Source organism: Notothenia rossii (genome assembly GCF_949606895.1).
Source record: "Notothenia rossii genome assembly, chromosome: 6".
Taxonomy (NCBI): Eukaryota; Metazoa; Chordata; class Actinopteri; order Perciformes; family Nototheniidae; genus Notothenia; species Notothenia rossii.
Genome location: NC_136909.1, coordinates 48748423 through 48757162, shown reverse-complemented (window position 1 = coordinate 48757162; position 8740 = coordinate 48748423).

Sequence of the window (8740 nt, the reverse complement as noted above, 5' to 3'; positions counted from 1 at the left end):
CCGTTGCCATGGCGACAGATCCCTCGCCAGGAAACACGGTGTTGTTTTAACTCAATGGAAAATCGTCCAAACGGCAACAGACTTCAGATGATGGCTAATGGTCCGGCCCTCAACAGCTCTACGCCAATTATGCGATGTCATCATATGCCGTTTCCATGGCAACGCATCCCTCGCCAAAAACACAATGTTGTCTTAATTCAATGGAAAATCGTCCAAACGGCACCAGACTTCAGATCACAGTTAATGGTCGGGCCCTCAACACCTCACTGTGAAAATAGTGAGTTTTCCTCAAAAGCTGTTGCCATGGCAACGCATCCCTCGCCAAAATACCCGGTATTGTCATAACTCCATGGAAAATCGTCCAAACGGCACCAGACTTCAGACTATCATTAATGGTCAGGCCCTCAACAGCTCTATGTCAATTAGGGGATGTCATCATATGCCGTTGCCATGGCAACTTATCCCTCGCCATAAAACACAATGTTCTCTTAATTCCATGGAAAATTGTCCAAACCGCACCACACTTCAGATGACAGTTGATGGTCCGGCCCCTCAACAGCTCTACGCCAATTATGCGATGTCATCATATGCCGTTTCCATGGCTACGCATCCCTCGCCAAAAAACACAATGTTGTCGTAATTCAATGGAAAATCGTCCAAACGGCACCAGACTTCAGATCACAGTTAATCGTCGGGCCCTCAACACTCACTGTGAAAATAGTGAGTTTTCCTCAAAAGCTGTTGCCATGGCAACGCATCCCTCGCCAAAATACCCGGTATTGTCATAACTCCATGGAAAATCGTCCAAACGGCACCAGACTTCAGACTATCATTAATGGTCAGGCCCTCAACAGCTCTATGTCAATTAGGGGATGTCATCATATGCCGTTGCCATGGCAACGCATCCCTCGCCATAAAACACAATGTTCTCTTAATTCCATGGAAAATGGTCCAAACCGCACCACACTTCAGATGACAGTTGATGGTCCGGCCCTCAACACCTCAATATGACAATAGTGAGTTTTCCTCAAAAGCTGTTGCCATGGCAACGCATCCCTCGCCGTTAAGCACGATATTGCTAAAACTCCTGTTTAAATGTTCAAAAAGTGTTCAAATTGCACATGTGTGCTAACGGTCAACCCCTCGAGACATATATGTGTCAGTTTTGAGATTTCGTCAAATGTTGTTGCTATGGTAACTAAATGGTCGCCGTGAAACACGGTTCTCTCATAACTCCAGTTAACTTGCTCAAAACGGCCCAAAACTTCACAGGTTTGATAACGATGCAGCCCTCAACACATCTAGGCGTATTATGGGGTGTCATCAAATTCCGTTGCCATGGCGACAGATCACTCCCCATCAAACACAATGTTTGTGATACTGCTGTAACTCCTGTGTACGTTGTCCGATCGGCCTGAAACTTCCCACGTTTGCCAACGGCCGAGTCCTCGAGACATCTGCCTGACCTCGACGTGCGGAGAACAGCCTGCGGAGCGTCGAAGACCCGCTCAACGCTGCTCGCAGCTTTAATTATTATTATTATTATTATTATTATTCTTCTCATTATTATTTGAATACATTGCGCGCACTTTTGACCCCTGTAACATATGTGAAAACTCACCAAATTTTGCATGCGCATCACAAGTCGTGAAAATAGCGATGTGTAATTGGTACCGGAACTTTGCGTAAAAAATTGCGTAGACCACGCCCACTTCCGTTTTTAACGTTAACTCCCCCTACTTTAACTTTCACGTAAACCAACGAAACTCGCTACGCATATCTAGGGTGCGGAGACGAGCAAAAAAGCCTCTTGGAGGGGTATAAAATAACGTACAGCAAGTCGGCTATTTTGAATTTGGCGTCCGTACGAATTTTGTATCGCGTTCGGGACTTTATCCGAACGACTCGAAATTCGTCAGGTATTATCTCGAGACATGGGCGGCAAATTGTTATCATGCAGTTTTTGGGTTTTTCGCACGGCATTACCGTGATTTGGCGCCAAAGTTCGCGTTCGCTCGATGCTAGGCGGTCCCTTGCCATGGAACACAATGATGGCACAACGCCAACTGAAATACTCAGAACGCCACCAAACTTCACATGATGGTTAACACTGCGGCCCTGAACAGCTCTAGGTCAAATCTGATGTTACTTCATTTGCCATTACTATGGCAACGGATCCTTCGCCATTAAACACGTTGTCGCTGTAACTCCAATGGACACGGTCCCATCGTCCCCCAATCTTCACTTTTATATCACCTGTCCATGCCTCAACAGCTCTACGTTAAATATGAAATCTCACCATTTGTCGTTTCCATGGCAACACTTCCCTCGCCAAAAAACCTGGTCTTTTTGTAATTCAATGGAAAATCGTCCAAACGGCACCAGACTTCAGACTATCATTAATGGTCCGGCCCTCAACAGCTCTCTCTCAATTAGGGGATGTCAACATATGCCGTTTCCATGGCAACCCATCCTTCGCCAAAAAATACGATGTTGTTGTAAGTCAATGGAAAATCGTCCAAACAGCACCAAACTTCAGACTATCATTAATGGTCCGGCCCTCAACAGCTCTATGTCAATTATGGAATGTCCTCATATGCCGTTGCCATGGCGACAGTTCCCTCGCCATGAAATACGATGTTGTTGTAAGTCAATGGAAAATCGTCCAAACAGCACCAAACTTCAGACTATCATTAATGGTCCGGCCCTCAACAGCTCTATGTCAATTATGGAATGTCCTCATATGCCGTTGCCATGGCGACAGTTCCCTCGCCATGAAACACGGTGTTGTCCTAACTCAATGGACAATGGTCCAAACTGCACCAGACTTCAGACTATCATTAATGGTCCGGCCCTCAACAGCTCTATGTCAATTATGGGATGTCCTCATATGCCGTTGCCATGGCAATGCGTCCCCCGCCAATAAACCTGGTGTTGTCGTAACTCCAATGGACAAGGTCCCATCGTCCCCCAGACTTAACTTTTATATCACCGGTCAATGCCTCAACAGCTCTACGTGAAATCCGAGATCTCACCATATGCCGTTTCCATGGCAACACTTCCCTCGCCAAAAAACCCGGTATTGACGTAAGTCAATGGAAAATCCTCCAAACGGCACCAGACTTCAGACTATCATTAATGGTCCGGCCCTCAACAGCTCTATGCCAATTATGGGATGTCATCATATGCCGTTGCCATGGCGACAGTTCCCTCGCAATGAAACACGGTGTTGTCCTAACTCAATGGAAAATGGTCCAAACTGCACCAGACTTCAGACTATCATTAATGGTCCGGCCCTCAACAGCTCTATGCCAATTATGGGATGTCGTCATATGCCGTTGCCATGGCGACAGTTCCCTCGCAATGAAACACGGTGTTGTCCTAACTCAATGGAAAATGGTCCAAACTGCACCAGACTTCAGACTATCATTAATGGTCCGGCCCTCAACAGCTCTATGCCAATTATGGGGTGTCATCATATGCCGTTGCCATGGCGACAGATCCCTCGCCATGAAACACGGTGTTGTTTTAACTCAATGGAAAATCGTCCAAACGGCAACAGACTTCAGATGATAGCTAATGGTCCGGCCATCAACAGCTCTACGCCAATTATGCGATGTCATCATTTGCCGTTTCCATGGCAACGCATCCCCCTCCATAAAACCCAATGTTGTCTTAACTCAATGGAAAATGGTCCAAACGGCACCAGACTTCAGATCACAGTTAATGGTCCGGCCCTCAACACCTCAATGTGAAAATATTGACTTTTCCTCAAAAGCTGTTGCCATGGCAATGCATCCCTCACCAAAATACCCGATGTTCTGTTAACTCAATGGAAAATCGTCCAAACGGCACCAGACTTCATATGATGGGTGACGGTCAGGCCCTGAACAGCTCTAACTCCATTATGGGGTGTCATCATATGCCGTTGCCATGGCGACAGATCCCTCGCCATGAAACACGGTGTTGTTTTAACTCAATGGAAAATCGTCCAAACGGCAACAGACTTCAGATGATGGCTAATGGTCCGGCCCTCAACAGCTCTACGCCAATTATGCGATGTACTCATATGCCGTTTCCATGGCAACGCATCCCTCGCCAAAAAACACAATGTTGTCTTAATTCAATGGAAAATCGTCCAAACGGCACCAGACTTCAGATCACAGTTAATGGTCCGGCCCTCAACACCTCACTGTGAAAATAGTGAGTTTTCCTCAAAAGCTGTTGCCATGGCAACGCATCCCTCGCCAAAATACCCGGTATTGTCATAACTCCATGGAAAATCGTCCAAACGGCACCAGACTTCAGACTATCATTAATGGTCAGGCCCTCAACAGCTCTATATCAATTAGGGGATGTCATCATATGCCGTTGCCATGGCAACGCATCCCTCGCCATAAAACACAATGTTCTCTTAATTCCATGGAAAATCGTCCAAACGCCACCAGACTTCATATGATGGGTGATGGTCAGGCCCTAAACAGCTCTATGCCAATTATGGGATGTCATCATTTGCCGTTTCCATGGCAACGCATCCCCCTCCATAAAACCCAATGTTGTCTTAGCTCAATGGAAAATGGTCCAAACGGCACCAGACTTCAGATCACAGTTAATGGTCCGGCCCTCAACACCTCAATGTCACAATAGTGAGTTTTCCTCAAAAGCTGTTGCCATGGCAACGCATCCCTCACCAAAATACCCGATGTTCTGTTAACTCAATGGAAAATCGTCCAAACGGCACCAGACTTCATATGATGGGTGACGGTCAGGCCCTGAACAGCTCTAACTCCATTATGGGGTGTCATCATATGCCGTTGCCATGGCGACAGATCCCTCGCAATGAAACACGGTGTTGTCCTAACTCAATGCAAAATGGTCCAAACTGCACCAGACTTCAGACTGTCATTAATGGTCCGGCCCTCAACAGCTCTATGCCAATTATGGGATGTCATCATATGCCGTTGCCATGGCGACAGTTCCCTTGCCATGAAACACGGTGTTGTCCTAACTCAATGGAAAATGGTCCAAACTGCACCAGACTTCAGACTATCATTAATGGTCCGGCCCTCAACAGCTCTATGCCAATTATGGGGTGTCATCATATGCCGTTGCCATGGCGACAGATCCCTCGCCATGAAACACGGTGTTGTTTTAACTCAATGGAAAATTGTCCAAACGGCAACAGACTTCAGATGATAGCTAATGGTCCGGCCATCAACAGCTCTACGCCAATTATGCGATGTCATCATATGCCGTTTCCATGGCAACGCATCCCTCGCCAAAAAACACGATGTTGTGTTAACTCAATGGAAAATGGTCCAAACGGCACCAGACTTCAGATCACAGTTAATGGTCCGGCCCTCAACACCTCAATGTGAAAATATTGACTTTTCCTCAAAAGCTGTTGCCATGGCAATGCATCCCTCACCAAAATACCCGATGTTCTGTTAACTCAATGGAAAATCGTCCAAACGGCACCAGACTTCATATGATGGGTGACGGTCAGGCCCTGAACAGCTCTAACTCCATTATGGGGTGTCATCATATGCCGTTGCCATGGCGACAGATCCCTCGCCAGGAAACACGGTGTTGTTTTAACTCAATGGAAAATCGTCCAAACGGCAACAGACTTCAGATGATGGCTAATGGTCCGGCCCTCAACAGCTCTACGCCAATTATGCGATGTCATCATATGCCGTTTCCATGGCAACGCATCCCTCGCCAAAAAACACAATGTTGTCTTAATTCAATGGAAAATCGTCCAAACGGCACCAGACTTCAGATCACAGTTAATGGTCGGGCCCTCAACACCTCACTGTGAAAATAGTGAGTTTTCCTCAAAAGCTGTTGCCATGGCAACGCATCCCTCGCCAAAATACCCGGTATTGTCATAACTCCATGGAAAATCGTCCAAACGGCACCAGACTTCAGACTATCATTAATGGTCAGGCCCTCAACAGCTCTATGTCAATTAGGGGATGTCATCATATGCCGTTGCCATGGCAACTTATCCCTCGCCATAAAACACAATGTTCTCTTAATTCCATGGAAAATTGTCCAAACCGCACCACACTTCAGATGACAGTTGATGGTCCGGCCCTCAACAGCTCTACGCCAATTATGCGATGTCATCATATGCCGTTTCCATGGCTACGCATCCCTCGCCAAAAAACACAATGTTGTCGTAATTCAATGGAAAATCGTCCAAACGGCACCAGACTTCAGATCACAGTTAATCGTCGGGCCCTCAACACCTCACTGTGAAAATAGTGAGTTTTCCTCAAAAGCTGTTGCCATGGCAACGCATCCCTCGCCAAAATACCCGGTATTGTCATAACTCCATGGAAAATCGTCCAAACGGCACCAGACTTCAGACTATCATTAATGGTCAGGCCCTCAACAGCTCTATGTCAATTAGGGGATGTCATCATATGCCGTTGCCATGGCAACGCATCCCTCGCCATAAAACACAATGTTCTCTTAATTCCATGGAAAATGGTCCAAACCGCACCACACTTCAGATGACAGTTGATGGTCCGGCCCTCAACACCTCAATATGACAATAGTGAGTTTTCCTCAAAAGCTGTTGCCATGGCAACGCATCCCTCGCCGTTAAGCACGATATTGCTAAAACTCCTGTTTAAATGTTCAAAAAGTGTTCAAATTGCACATGTGTGCTAACGGTCAACCCCTCGAGACATATATGTGTCAGTTTTGAGATTTCGTCAAATGTTGTTGCTATGGTAACTAAATGGTCGCCGTGAAACACGGTTCTCTCATAACTCCAGTTAACTTGCTCAAAACGGCCCAAAACTTCACAGGTTTGATAACGATGCAGCCCTCAACACATCTAGGCGTATTATGGGGTGTCATCAAATTCCGTTGCCATGGCGACAGATCACTCCCCATCAAACACAATGTTTGTGATACTGCTGTAACTCCTGTGTACGTTGTCCGATCGGCCTGAAACTTCCCACGTTTGCCAACGGCCGAGTCCTCGAGACATCTGCCTGACCTCGACGTGCGGAGAACAGCCTGCGGAGCGTCGAAGACCCGCTCAACGCTGCTCGCAGCTTTAATTATTATTATTATTATTATTATTATTCTTCTCATTATTATTTGAATACATTGCGCGCACTTTTGACCCCTGTAACATATGTGAAAACTCACCAAATTTTGCATGCGCATCACAAGTCGTGAAAATAGCGATGTGTAATTGGTACCGGAACTTTGCGTAAAAAATTGCGTAGACCACGCCCACTTCCGTTTTTAACGTTAACTCCCCCTACTTTAACTTTCACGTAAACCAACGAAACTCGCTACGCATATCTAGGGTGCGGAGACGAGCAAAAAAGCCTCTTGGAGGGGTATAAAATAACGTACAGCAAGTCGGCTATTTTGAATTTGGCGTCCGTACGAATTTTGTATCGCGTTCGGGACTTTATCCGAACGACTCGAAATTCGTCAGGTATTATCTCGAGACATGGGCGGCAAATTGTTATCATGCAGTTTTTGGGTTTTTCGCACGGCATTACCGTGATTTGGCGCCAAAGTTCGCGTTCGCTCGATGCTAGGCGGTCCCTTGCCATGGAACACAATGATGGCACAACGCCAACTGAAATACTCAGAACGCCACCAAACTTCACATGATGGTTAACACTGCGGCCCTGAACAGCTCTAGGTCAAATCTGATGTTACTTCATTTGCCATTACTATGGCAACGGATCCTTCGCCATTAAACACGTTGTCGCTGTAACTCCAATGGACACGGTCCCATCGTCCCCCAATCTTCACTTTTATATCACCTGTCCATGCCTCAACAGCTCTACGTTAAATATGAAATCTCACCATTTGTCGTTTCCATGGCAACACTTCCCTCGCCAAAAAACCTGGTCTTTTTGTAATTCAATGGAAAATCGTCCAAACGGCACCAGACTTCAGACTATCATTAATGGTCCGGCCCTCAACAGCTCTCTCTCAATTAGGGGATGTCAACATATGCCGTTTCCATGGCAACCCATCCTTCGCCAAAAAATACGATGTTGTTGTAAGTCAATGGAAAATCGTCCAAACAGCACCAAACTTCAGACTATCATTAATGGTCCGGCCCTCAACAGCTCTATGTCAATTATGGAATGTCCTCATATGCCGTTGCCATGGCGACAGTTCCCTCGCCATGAAATACGATGTTGTTGTAAGTCAATGGAAAATCGTCCAAACAGCACCAAACTTCAGACTATCATTAATGGTCCGGCCCTCAACAGCTCTATGTCAATTATGGAATGTCCTCATATGCCGTTGCCATGGCGACAGTTCCCTCGCCATGAAACACGGTGTTGTCCTAACTCAATGGACAATGGTCCAAACTGCACCAGACTTCAGACTATCATTAATGGTCCGGCCCTCAACAGCTCTATGTCAATTATGGGATGTCCTCATATGCCGTTGCCATGGCAATGCGTCCCCCGCCAATAAACCTGGTGTTGTCGTAACTCCAATGGACAAGGTCCCATCGTCCCCCAGACTTAACTTTTATATCACCGGTCAATGCCTCAACAGCTCTACGTGAAATCCGAGATCTCACCATATGCCGTTTCCATGGCAACACTTCCCTCGCCAAAAAACCCGGTATTGACGTAAGTCAATGGAAAATCCTCCAAACGGCACCAGACTTCAGACTATCATTAATGGTCCGGCCCTCAACAGCTCTATGCCAATTATGGGATGTCATCATATGCCG